The sequence below is a fragment of the Convolutriloba macropyga genome, chromosome 3 (genome assembly GCF_964194025.1).
Source record: "Convolutriloba macropyga chromosome 3, txConMacr16.3, whole genome shotgun sequence".
NCBI lineage: Eukaryota > Metazoa > Xenacoelomorpha > Acoela > Convolutidae > Convolutriloba > Convolutriloba macropyga.
Genome location: NC_134470.1, coordinates 12,623,563 through 12,637,413, shown reverse-complemented (window position 1 = coordinate 12,637,413; position 13,851 = coordinate 12,623,563). Strand labels below are relative to the sequence as shown.

Below are 13,851 nucleotides of genomic sequence, written 5' to 3'. Positions count from 1 at the left end.
ATACTGAGGCCTTGCCGGAGAAATAAAATTGCCAGTTGCAAAATTTCTCCAAGTCTCTTCAGTCTCTCTTTCTCTCTCTATTTCAATATAACGTACTCGGTACATAACTTAAGAATTGAATTTTGTGGAAAGTTATTGACATTTTGAGAGTGAGTGAATGAAGGTTTACTTATTCCCTCTTGCAGATATATCCCACTCAGCTTTCAAAGCCACCACATATGAACCAATATCGATCTCCTCCTTTTGACGTGAAGCCTTGATTGGACACTGGTTATGCTTGGAAGTATCCCAGGGGACTTTTTGTTGCAGGCGGGAGGGGAGATACCCACTTTGCTGTAAGAATTTGTCGCTACCTTTTATTCTCCTCGCGCTCTCTTAAAAATATATTCCTTTCTTTCAAAATAATCGTCTCTTTATCAAACGCTCCTTTCTTGTCTGTCTGTCAGACTGTTCGTGTCGTGAAGGTAAGATTGACGGTATTTGTTTACGGCTGATCAAAGTAATATGATTTTTTTGCGACTTTTTATATTCCAGTTAAGTGAAGAACTAACTTTTCATATTTGACGGCATTCAAGCGAAATATATATAAGTCAAGCTTACATTGTTCCTTAGACGCAAATTTTCATTTCAGTCTGGGCAGAAATTATTGCTAGCTGTAATTTTCAAGAACAAAAAAGTAGGAGCATTTTTTAAACTTGCGATATTCAGTGAAGCCTTCAGTGAAACAACCTATTTGTTGGGTTCACGAACGCAGCCATACTGTACAGTGAAGCAAATTGATGTCGCACTATTTGTCCTAGCTATATCAATTGCTACCTAAATTTTTAGTCACAAAAAATGTTTTAATTGTCGCAAATTGTTTACTGAGTGACGTCTGTTTAAATGCATTTTTAAAGAGAACGAATAAAAGAACACAGCACGTAGAGTTAAAACATTTTCTGTCAAAGAGTTGAAAAACAGCAGAAGTAGGTAAGTCGAAAAAACCTAAAACACGGCGCATTTGGGTACAAAAGTAGTTCTTGTTTTCCAAAAAAGCAAATGAAATTGGACAAATAAGATGAAAATAAGATGTAATAATAATTTTCCTATCTTAGAGCTCTACTGCTGTCGAAATATGATTGATCAACTTTCCATATGGAAGCCGAGAGAATTTTTAAAAGAAACGACAAAAGGTCTACGAGGACATGGAATGAAGGCAAGATAGCATATTTAAGTAGATATTAGAGAATGGGTAGCGTCAAGTTATTAAAGAACAATATTTTTGAAGTAAAAGCACAACGAATTACTCATGTAACTAGCTTGGTACAAAGTATAAAATTTGCGAACAATTTTGATCCAAGAATCCGGCGCCAGCTGGGAGACAATTAAGTCTGAGAAAAGAGTGTTTTAGAAGTCGTTAAATTTAATCTGTGCCTTCCACAGGCAGTACAATTTTACAATAGGAAAATTGTATTGCCTGCGTGGAAGCCTTCCGCTATTCCAGGTCAATAGGAAGTTTAGGTGTGGAAACTCCTAACTCATTTATATAAAAACAATATTCTGCATGTCTTAACTTATAAACAAAACGAAGATGAAGAATGAAACTGCGGATAAGAACTCTTTACTCTGCGCTGCTGTGAAGCAAGCCCACCACTGCTTGTTTAGAGCCCTAAAATTTTGTGAAAATTAGACGTATTTCCGTTGTTTTTATTGACATTTTTCGGAATTTAAGCCTGTATTTTTGTACGTTTTGCTAAAATATGTTAAAATTGGTTTAAATGAGTGTCGTTGGTTTTTTGTTCAGTGATAGAAGAGTGCCGATGAAATTTTTCATCTAATTCCTGACTCAAAAGTTTGCTTCTTAGTTTAAAAAAATCAGCCTTTTTTCATCAAAAATGGCAAGAAATAAACTTCTTTAGTCAATTTTGCTTAAAATTGCCTGAAGTGAACACCTAAAAATTGTTGACACAATTTGCTTCAACTCAAGAATGGACTATTTTACCTCTCCGCTCTCTTTGAACGTTTTCTGGGTTGGAAATTTCGCGGTGTCTAGCTAATATATCGATAATTAAACAAGCAGCATAATTTTTCTGTGATATATGCTCTTTTCTGTCAAATTATCTATATCCATCAAACTGGGAACCGTAACATGTTCTTAATGTGCGAAGAGTAATCGCAAGGCTAGTTTTGGTCTGATAGTGGAATTCTAAAATCCAAAATAATCCGAATTGTAATCAGGCTGTCTTTTTTTTAAAAAAATTACCGACTTTTATGTTCATTACAGAACAGAACAATTCATATCAAGGCTGATTTTTGACTGGTCAATTGGCTTCATGAACAATTGCCAGTTAATGTTTTTAAAGTTTTTATTGAACTTTCAAACTCATTTGTGTTCAAAATAAACAAGAGAATATAGAGCTTTGCCACTATTTTTCAATTATTTTTTGGTTAACTTTTCTCATCACTGACAGGTAATATGTCACATTTTGACTTTGGCGTCAAACGGTCACGGAATTGGAGATATCTATTTTTAATTTAAGCAATTATGGTTTTAAGAGCTTCAAAAGGGTTTTTCTCAAATTGATTTTTGATCTTGGTCTGTATTGTAATTGGTTTTTGGTCTTGGTCTGTATTGTAATTCTTTTTAAACGTATGACACATTGTGGGTTGTGGCAGGCCTCATTGATTCCCGTAGGGAATATGTAATTTTTTCCGGGAGCAAACATTTTTAGTTTCATTTTAAAGCTGATAGGTTTTCATGACTTTGAAAATGAATGTTTTCAAAAAGATATATTTCATGGCTTTGGACTTTTTCGTGTTCTTGTCACCCAGTTTAAATAAATACAATTCTGATATCGCCTGTTTGTCATCGAAGGAAGGCGCATTTAAGTAAATCCCGTTTTTTTGCGGAGTTTGGTTTTAACGACTTTGACGCCGGTTTTTCCCAAAAAAAATATATTTTTTAATTGTCTGTGTTTTGAGTTTCTTTTTGTAATTTTATAACATATTTTGATTAATGGCAGCTCTCAATGGCTCCCTTTGTAGGAATGAAGCGACCTGTTTAATGACTTGAATTGATAGCTGATGGTTTTCATGACTTTTAAAAATTTTTGTTGTTTCTTAACTTATGTTCTGTTTTGTCTAGTTTCGTTATTTACCTATTTTTGTTAACTACAGGTTAAATCACAGTTTTGGCATCGGAGAAAGGCACAAGTGAGCATATCTAAAGTTTTCAATGAATTTGACACAGTTTTTTTGCATTTTTTTAATATTTGTCTGTCTTTGCTATTTTTGTTTACGTATGACATTTTGTTATAAAAGACCGGTCTCTTCTTATGGAGGATTTATTGAACTTGTTTAATTTTTTTTTGTTTGTTGCTGATTGTTTGAATGATTTTAAAAGCTATTTTAACGCTGCATCTTCTGTTCTTTTTTGTCTGTTGTTACCTGGTCACATCATTTACAGGTCACATATCACGTTGCTGGGATAAACGGAAGCCAAAATTTAACATTTCTAATGATATAAGTGATTTCATTATGCTTTTAGTATCTTCGAAACTCGTTTTGCAAAAATTTTAAATATCTTAATTTTTAATTAGAAAAAATTTTTAAAATCTTAATTTTTTAATTAGAAACGTGCAACCAAACATTTCTTACTCTTATTGAATAGATTACAGTTTGTCTGGCTTGGACATCTTTTTCTTGCTAAATTAATTTGAGGTTTTGTTTTTTTCTGCACTTTTTTTGTCGTATGAATCAAGTCTTTATAAAAACAGGTCCCAGTGTCTCATCTTATGAAGTTATAAGTGATCGTATTACGAACGTATTTAGTGATTTCGGTTCTTATTTAAGGGTTTAAATTACTTTGGAACCAATTGCTTTCAAAAAAATATGAGCGTAATTTTTATGTTGGCCGCTTTTGTTGGTTTTTGTCTACTTGTTACCGAGTCTCATTAAGGGCTGTTTCCAATTCTTCTCTAGTGAAGAACAATGAACTTATTATTTTTTTGTTTAGGTTTTCATGACTTTGAAAATGAATGTTTTCAAAAAGATATATTTCATGGCTTTGGACTTTTTCGTGTTCTTGTCACCCAGTTTAAATAAATACAATTCTGATATCGCCTGTTTGTCATCGAAGGAAGGCGCATTTAAATAAATCCCGTTTTTTTGCGGAGTTTGGTTTTAACGACTTTGACGCCGGTTTTTCCCAAAAAAAAATATATTTTTTAATTGTCTGTGTTTTGAGTTTCTTTTTGTAATTTTATAACATATTTTGATTAATGGCAGCTCTCAATGGCTCCCTTTGTAGGAATGAAGCGACCTGTTTAATGACTTGAATTGATAGCTGATGGTTTTCATGACTTTTAAAAATTTTTGTTGTTTCTTAACTTATGTTCTGTTTTGTCTAGTTTCGTTATTTACCTATTTTTGTTAACTACAGGTTAAATCACAGTTTTGGCATCGGAGAAAGGCACAAGTGAGCATATCTAAAGTTTTCAATGAATTTGACACAGTTTTTTTGCATTTTTTTAATATTTGTCTGTCTTTGCTATTTTTGTTTACGTATGACATTTTGTTATAAAAGACCGGTCTCTTCTTATGGAGGATTTATTGAACTTGTTTAATTTTTTTTTGTTTGTTGCTGATTGTTTGAATGATTTTAAAAGCTATTTTAACGCTGCATCTTCTGTTCTTTTTTGTCTGTTGTTACCTGGTCACATCATTTACAGGTCACATATCACGTTGCTGGGATAAACGGAAGCCAAAATTTAACATTTCTAATGATATAAGTGATTTCATTATGCTTTTAGTATCTTCGAAACTCGTTTTGCAAAAATTTTAAATATCTTAATTTTTAATTAGAAAAAATTTTTAAAATCTTAATTTTTTAATTAGAAACGTGCAACCAAACATTTCTTACTCTTATTGAATAGATTACAGTTTGTCTGGCTTGGACATCTTTTTCTTGCTAAATTAATTTGAGGTTTTGTTTTTTTCTGCACTTTTTTTTGTATGAATCAAGTCTTTATAAAAACAGGTCCCAGTGTCTCATCTTATGAAGTTATAAGTGATCGTATTACGAACGTATTTAGTGATTTCGGTTCTTATTTAAGGGTTTAAATTACTTTGGAACCAATTGCTTTCAAAAAAATATGAGCGTAATTTTTATGTTGGCCGCTTTTGTTGGTTTTTGTCTACTTGTTACCGAGTCTCATTAAGGGCTGTTTCCAATTCTTCTCTAGTGAAGAACAATGAACTTATTATTTTTTTGTTTAGGTTTTATCGGCCGCTATTTAAACATTGTTATTGAGTTTTTCTACAGATAGACATCGACTTTTGGATGTTAATGTTTGTTGTTATTTGATTTTGTTCGTCTGGTCTCGTTTTCTTAGTAATGTACAAATCTCCTCGGTTTTCTAAAATGGCATGTTTTTCAGTCAACTGAGTGATTTGAGTTAGAAGCAATATTTTATTCCTGCGCTGGTTATTTTCGAAAAATATTTGAATTTTTAAAAGTTTTCTATCCCATCCTCATTTGGAAGTAAGCCGAAATGTGGATGAGCGGGGTCGGAACATTGTGCAAACGCACAATACCGGGCCTCCTTGTTGTTGCTAGTTAATTGTTTCCATTTAGACTGAGGACCAAATTGTTTGCTGACCAACGTATCTCTTAAAGCATTTGGAGAGATAGTTAGAACGAAATCGGCTTGTTTAAGTGAAATGATTGAGCGCAAAATTTTGAAGAGGCTATCTCAGAAAAAGACAGCACGTCCTATCGTTGAGCTCCAGCTTGTCGAAATCATTAGTATTTATGTAGGCTCTTCCACAACGATCGCTTCTGCACTAATTAAAACAGTATTCACGTGGACAAAAATGAGGGACAATAAAAGCGAGTTCTATGAGACTATTGAAAAAAAATGAAACCAACTTTTGGTTTTGGATTGGATCTGTTTTTAACTGCTATTTAAGTAGAACAAAGTATCTACTTTTGGACGCATAAAAAGTCATTCTTGAAACTAGTATGAAACAATGTGAAAAGATTTCGGAGCAATGCTCAAAGCTCAATTATTTAAAGACTTATTTTGTGAACAAAAGTTTGTCGAAATAGAAAACGCAGAGAAGAAAAAGTATTGTCTGAATGGATATAAATTGTTATCTTTAAAAACGTAAAAGGAACTTGAAATTTTTGCCGGGTCAAATGAATGGAATTTACAAAAAGGAACTTTCAATAATGCAACAAAGGGACTGTTTAAATTACAACATTTGATCGGACAAAATTTCAGAATTTACAAGAATTTCTAAAAAAAACAAATTACAACTAAGGCCTGGAAAGGCACCGGTATTGAATGAAACATTTTAATAGATGAAGCTTGGTCTGTTTGTTACTTTTAAAAGCAGTGACAGAGAAAGCAAACAGTGAAAAGAGAAGCAGTGAAAACAAAAAATATAACGCAGGTAACCAAAATTCTCAAAAATCTGTTCACTCTCATTTGCAAAGTAGTGTTTCACACTCTGAATCAAATCTTTTTCTCCTTCCTCTACCGCTTTTAATTGATACGATCAAGCTCCATGTTTGACTGCAACATGCCATACAAATATAATCACAATGAACTAGCAGATCTTTAAAAACTTCTTTGCTCAAGTAAGATCCTGTTCATATGAATCGTAATTGTGGGAGCTCAAAAATATCTGAATGAGTAGATGAAGCTACATATGACACAGTACATTGGAGTTTTTCACTGGATGATCAACAACAACAACATTGAGCAAAAATGCAATTCGATTTTGCGAAAAATATAGAACTGAAAAAGATCTCAAATTAATTATCTTTTGTATCTGAGTTATTTTCAAATCTCTGGTTCGAGAATCAAGTAATTCATGCACCACCAGTACTTGTTTCTTCTTGACCAAGATATTTCTATAACAAAATTTGTCTTTGTTTTTAAGCTTCGATCGGAGTTGTCATCATAGTTTTCGTTTCGTGATTTTTCTCAAAAGTGGATGAACAATTAGTCAATTAAGTCAGATCTTAAATATTTTCTCTTAAAATTTGATTGAATTGGCTAAAATTTCAGTTCAATTATAACCAATCTGATCAAATTGAAAGTTATTTTACCTTTTTTCTGGCCGTTCTGTGTATTCTTTGAGTCTCTCTGAAAGTCTACTTTTAGTACGTCAATGCGTAACAAGTTCTGTTAGCTTGTCAGTTATCGAAAGTTATTTTGTTTTTTTTTTCATTTGCTGAACCAAGAATCAAAACCTCAATCAAAACTTTTAGAATCAAAACCTCAATCATCAGTACCAGATTATTCGCAGAAATTGAAATGTAAGTTTTATGAAGTAGTAAATAATTGATTTTTATAGGCTATTTTCTCGTCATGGATCGATCAAGCGTTTGACTCCGATATTAAAATATAATTTCAAAAAATTAATGCTTTGTTAATTTCGTTTTCGACTCCATCGCAGTGTTCGTCTAAGTACTGTTCTGTATTTTTCCCGTTACTTCTTACTTTCATTGTAAAGTTTTTTAGTTGCTTTTGCTCGCTGTAGTAACTAAGAGTTCGATTGAGTTGATTTTGCTGCTGAGAGCTCTGCCGCGGCTTTTTATAAATCAATATTATCACGTTCATAATGAATATTATCGCGTGCAGTTGCTTGTCAATTGTTAGTGGGAGATACTTGAAGAAGGAAAATCCAAAAACTGTCATTCATTTTTACTGTTTGAAGAAAAATGGTTTTTGAAATTCAACTGAATTAACTGGATCACAATGTTTTTTTGTCGGTCGAACTTTAATTTTCATATTCATATAGATATTATATTTCTCTTTTTCGCAGTGCTTCTATAAATCGCAAATTGATATCTTTCTTCCACTATAATAACACTATGCGAGAAATAGCTGTGGTCATTTTTGATGAAGGTTCGCGTAAAGTAAGGACTCTGTTGACTCGGAAATCAAGAAGAATTGAGTTTGTACTAAATTTAGATACTTTTCGGGTTCGTGAAAATGTTTCCTGCTAGATCTTCTATCTCATAAAGATTTTCTATTAATAGTTTAGAAAAAATTTTTAGTTGCATAAAAGTGAAATGTTTATTTGTTCTGAGCTATTAGAAAAAATGAATACCGAAATGTGACATTGATCTTGCCAAAGTTCTGGGTTTTGCCGGGATTTTTATTCAGGTCAGGAAGATAGGAATGGTAAAATGAAAGCAAAATAATTGCTTTTATTTTCTATCCATTAAAAACTTGAAATGTTTTCTGTAATTTTGAACTCATTATAATTCGAGGACAGCCCTCAGCATAACAAATTTCACTTCTAATGGTTCCGTGCTAGGATTTTTGAAAGGGGAAATAGCAATATGGGAGACGTGTGAAGTGGACAGGGAACACAGGTTGTAAGATATCCTTGATTTGAGTGTCAGGAGCTGTCGATACCAATCGGGTTACAAGTACCACGACACGGAAAGGGAAAGAAGAGTCTAATAATGGGTAGGAAAATCACACACGAGTGAACACGTATGCTGGGAAAGTGGGTGAGGAATGGATAGGTTGGGAGGGGGTAGGGTAGGGCGTTCTTAGGAGATTAGTGGTGGGAGGGAGGCGTTTAATTGATAGGAATGCTAAATAGGCCATAAATATACGTTACCAGCTAAATCTAGATTAATGGGAGGAGACACGAAGGGCTCATTTCAGACGGCGAAGTTGACCAAAGTTTGCAATTAAAGTGTCGCTACATGGAACTGAAAATAAATTAAAAGGCATGAAGGAGTGCGGACGTCAAGATTTTCTACAGAAATAAACCGGATGAAATCTGATCAGTAGACATGAAATTCAGCTTTGCTAAGTAATCAAAGATAATTTTCTAACGAAATACCTCTCAAGTTTCTCGTGAAAATATTGCTTCTATTTTGTGATAACTATTTTTGCTTCTATTTAGTTCGTCTGTTCAATATTAATGCATAACCGTCTCTTCATTGTCTTGAGGTAACTGTCTGCCATGTTCTCTCTTCTTAATTTTTAATGAATAGCCATGAATCAGATGCGAACTTGAGAAGCAAATATACATGTTGATGGACGAACACAATCAGTAGATTAAAAAGCATTACCTGAGTCGCATTATGTGTCCACGAAATTTGAGTGAAGAATCTGATTTTTATAATTCAAAAATCTAGTTCGTCGTTATCTACATCGCCACGCGCTTGTGAGAGACCACAGTGATTGCGCATTTTAATCTTTCCATAATATCTTTTCGTTTGTACCAGAATTCAGTTCATTAGCGACACAAAAACTTAAGTGCAACGTGCGGGGTCGTGTGATTTCTAAACCAACTTTTAAATTGACATTCCTAGAGTTCCCCTGATTGTGTGTTGGTTACAGAAAATTATTTTTTCAGGAAAAAATTGTCTTTGTCAGTTGAAGCCCAAATTTACTTGACATCCGGCTGTAAATCTGTTCCTTGGTGCCCTTGGTCAATGCCCAGTAGCTTAATCGGCTTAGCTGCTGTTCTTCTGAATTGCACAGCTCCTAAAGTAGACTGTTATTGTTTGTTTATCCTGTAGCCACAAGGGTAACTCTAACAGAACTCTGCTTCACTCCAGCTAGGTAAATGTTGGTTAATTTCTGAAAATTGGAGCCGACCATTTGACAGGTGGTTTATTTGGCTGATGTGATTTATAGCCGAAAACCCAGACTTTTGATAGAGTTCCGGGTTTTCCATTCAGGGAAATTAGACTTTGATCTTGTGCTCAATCACTTTTTTTCGTTACCTTGGCAACTGGTTTTTTATCATGTAGTCAATAAAAACCCCCTTTTTTGAGTTTATCGAAAAGATATAAACTGCCAATACGAGTCGACAAATAAATTTTTTCGTAATTTTTGAACGAAAAAATTTTACGAGAAGTTTGCTACTGGAATTATGGAGTTAATTTGTTTTTCTCACAAATTATCTTTCTTCTTCGGGTATTGTTTTCCAGAGAACATTTGAAGATATTCCTTTCTGTGGCATGTTTGCTGTTTTAGTTGCTGTGAATGACTGTGATCATTACGTAATGCATTAGTATGTGTGGGTATGGGTCTGTGTGCTTTGTGTTTGGTTGGGAACTTGGCATTTGATTTGTGGTCAGGGGTAGGGAAAGGGAAACAAACTCCACACACGCGCCATATAGCAAGTTGACTGAGCGGTTGGGTAGTTGGTTGGTTGGTTGGTCGTCTTTCTTAAACTGGTGGGAAAGATTGGGAGAGAGAAAAAAGAGGGGAGAGTATATGTGCGTGTGTGTTTGTGTTTTGATTCCATATAAATTTCATGTGTCATAAATTATTCTCTGCCCCATTTAACACACCAGCCAGCCCCTGATCGCTATTCATTTCGTATTCCCGCTCCTCCCTTTGTCCTCCCCTCCCTTCCTATTGCAACAACCACTTATCTCAAGGTAAATTTTCACCAACTTAAATTAATCGAAATAGTTACTGACTAACTTACAATACTGAATTTGAATTTTTGCACCCGTGTGCTTTGTTTTTGGGAGCTTTGTTTTTGTTCAACTAATCAACTTTTTTATGCCATTTTCATCCACTTTGTCGAAATTGGGAGATTTTCTAAGTTTTTTGTATTCGATATTTTTAACTTTTGTTTCTTAAGTTTTTAACTTCTGCAAAAATTTTCACAAAATGTCCTTGTATTTACAACTAATTTTTTGCAAGACACACGTAAGTGTTATCAAATTATTTGAGGAATTTGAACTTGAGGGATTTTTTGAATTTGTGCTGTTCATTTTTGAACCGTTCTTCGGTTCAGGTGGGCCGATTTATAGCTGATCAAAATTAAGCTTAGTTTCTTCAAGAAATGCATTTTTGCTGCTGCAGACTACATATCCCCTGTATTGGAAAATTTTCCCCTTATTTATGGAAAGCTTGACTGATTGCAATTTTAGCTCATAGTTGTTTTTGCCATTTTCTAGCTCTCTTCTTACAGTTGATTAGCTTCAATGTAGAAAGAGAAAAATCTCCGGGATATCAAAACAATTAGTTTTTGTTTTCGACTGATTAGTTCAATGGTCGTCTGTCGTGCTTCAGTATTGGCTCGTTCTCTGTTTACAATGTCTGTTGGCTAACACCAGCCAAAACCTATATTCGTTTTTATTTATTTTTTTAGTCTCTAATACAGCAAAGTGTGTTATTTCACTAGCCCAAAACTAGGATAAATAAACTGAGATTGTGGTCTATTTTCCCTTCTTATGAGTTCTTTTCACTTTAGAACCTTCCCTTGTAATTTCATGGTTGCTTTGAAGCAAAATATTTTGTCTATGTAGGAAATTTGTTTTTATTAAAGTTGTAAACAAAACAGGTTTGATTCAAATATATTCCTTCCCTAACTCTATAAATTTACGCTAATTTGTTGTCCTCAATTTGTCACATTCAGTTTTTTTTGAGAAAAGATCAAAAATTTAAAGTTTCAGTTAGAGTCATTGTGAATTTAAGCGCCCTAAAATAAAATAAGCTTGCCTGCTTGGTACGGCAAACAGTTCCAACTTCGGCGCCATACGTTCGTTGTTCATTTCAACTGTTCCTCAAGCTCAATTTGTAAGTAGAAATTGAGTGGTTGCACCCCAGTATCATTCGTTCCGATATTATTCAAAATGCGGAGGGTACTTCATTTCAGATTTCGGGAGATATATGCTAAGTTGTTTTTCGTTTAGTAGTTTTAATTTGTTTCTGATAATTATTTTTAATTTTTCGACCACGCGAATGCACGTTAATCCATATAACATTTCTAAAGGATGACATGAGAGTTTATCGTGAATCTTGTGTTCCCGCGACATTGTGAAGTTACAGGTTAAGATCAAAAAATTTAATGCTGAAGATGACAGATTTGAATAAAATTTAATTTCAAATTGATTATTTTTAATTTATCACTTATAAAGCTGAAGTTAAGTTCATTTTTGTTGTATCAAGATTATTCATCAAATTGTTAGCTTCGGCGACGTATTACTCATTTTTTTGCATTTTTTATTGAATAGTCAAGTGTTCTTGAGGCTTTTATTAGGTTTATCTTTTACTGTTTTGTAGTTCAATCGGTTTTTGATTTAACTGTAACAAAAAATATAGAACATGGGAATCGAAAAGATAAACAGACGATTAATTTTTTTTAAAGAAAAGCCTTTATTTTCATTCTTTGAAATTCTAAATTAGTTTTAAAACTTTTTTCTGTTATTATTCTGACTTCTGCCAGAAGCCTTGTTCAAAGAAGCAACAAGGATACATCTTATGTACACAAAAACTACAGAATATAACATTTTTGATCGTTTTTAAGTTCTCTCGAACGAACAATTTCCCGTGCGTTTTAGGGCCTCAATATCATAAACTGTTTGATTCAACGTCAAAGGTTCGGAACATCTTAACTTTGGTGAGTTAAGACAGAGAAAAATTAAAAGAAATGCTTTTTATTTAGGGCCACGTACTCTGACTTCTGGTTGAACTATGGTTTCAGTGTAAAAATATGAAAAACGTAGAAAGTTCACCAGTGTATTTTTGCTTTGAACAAAAATATGAAACTCAAATCAGGAAAAACTTTTGGAAAGTCAATTTTTCTGGTAAGGTTTTGTTCAAATTTATTTTTCAAGTTGTAATTCTTCCCCATTACGACTGTTCATTTTTTAGGTGTTAATTTGGCATGAAATAACAGAATGGGTTCTTTAAGGGACATTCAAAAAACATAACAGCAGGAAAAACAACTACTACTTGAGGAAGGAACAAAAAGTTCTTTTTCAACCTCCTCACTTCATGTTTAAATTGACTTTAATGTTTGCATCAGTCTTCAGATTGCCTTATATAGATAAGCACTCCGATACAGTAGGCCTCTAAATGTTCTAACTTCAAACACTGAAAATAGGTTTTTTGAGATAGAAAAAATTTTTAATTGCTTCAAAATAGTCTGTCAGTTTATTAAGGGTTCATTATGAGTATTATGAACCGATTCGATCACATGTGGAGTTTGTGATCGGAGGAAAATAAACATTAGTCACTTGAGAAAAAAACCGAAGATTTTTACCTTAGCCAACACTGCATCCGTCTCAACTTATTCTTTGTTGACTTTAAAACGCGTTTTCTCCAGTTTAATTAAAAATGGTTGAATCATCAAAACGCAAGATCCGCCAGGGCGGGGTAATAAAAATACAAGAAACTTCAAAATTTCGTTACAAAAAATATAAAAGAACTAAATGTGACCATTCATTTTTCTGCGATGTCACTTAAATATTGAATAGAAGATGTTTTCTTTGCTTTAAGTTATTCAGAACTAGTAATTGTCCGAATATAGGACAAATGTATTGGAAATTACTGCAAACAGATTTGCAAAAAAGACAAAACTTTATATAATCAGCTACTCAAGTTTTTGATGATTTTTTTTGATAGTTGGTGATATTTCTGATTTGTTTTGTTCTCTACTGGTTCTTGGGAACTGATTGATGAAGATAAGTTGGGCTTATTATCAATGATAAACAACTTGGATTTTTTTTTTGCTTTTTCTAGCTTGCAGACTAAGCGCTTTACTTGTAGTTTGCGACTGATTGCTCTGGATGAACTTCAACTTTCTGAGGAGCTGCTTTATCTTGTAAAATAATTGACATTGCAGTGGATTTAATTTCTTAAAATCATATCAGAATGAAGGTTGATTTGCTCTGAAAATTTTCTTCAGTTTGTGTTTTGTTAGTTAAACTGATAGTCAAAAGAGTGTTTCCTCTCGGAACAAAAGAAACAGAATTTTGGGACGTATGTGGAACATTCTGTGCTACGCAAAGTCTTGTGAGAGCTGTCGTGTTGATTTGAATAATTTTTTTCTGACGGGTACTTTTTTCTGCTTCAAATTATTTTTGTT

The 13,851-nt window shown here is 33.3% G+C and overlaps 2 protein-coding genes across 5 annotated transcripts in view; both read left to right on the top strand.

Annotated features, from left to right (window-relative positions):
• Positions 1 to 13,851, top strand: part of LOC142335950 (uncharacterized) — a 390,664-nt gene that overhangs the window by 270,327 nt on the left and 106,486 nt on the right. The gene's annotated exons all lie outside the window — the stretch shown is intronic.
• LOC142335943 (glycine receptor subunit alphaZ1-like) overlaps positions 1 to 13,851 on the top strand; it is a 56,242-nt gene that overhangs the window by 15,714 nt on the left and 26,677 nt on the right. The window contains exon 1 of one of the 4 annotated variants that reach the window (XM_075384352.1): positions 52 to 464. The exons of 2 other annotated variants lie outside the window; for them this stretch is intronic. The gene's annotated coding sequence lies outside the window, so the exon portion shown is untranslated. Of the gene's footprint in view, positions 1 to 51; positions 465 to 9,943; positions 10,409 to 13,851 lie in introns of those variants that run through there. One more of the 4 variants, XM_075384349.1, reaches the window with a different exon arrangement.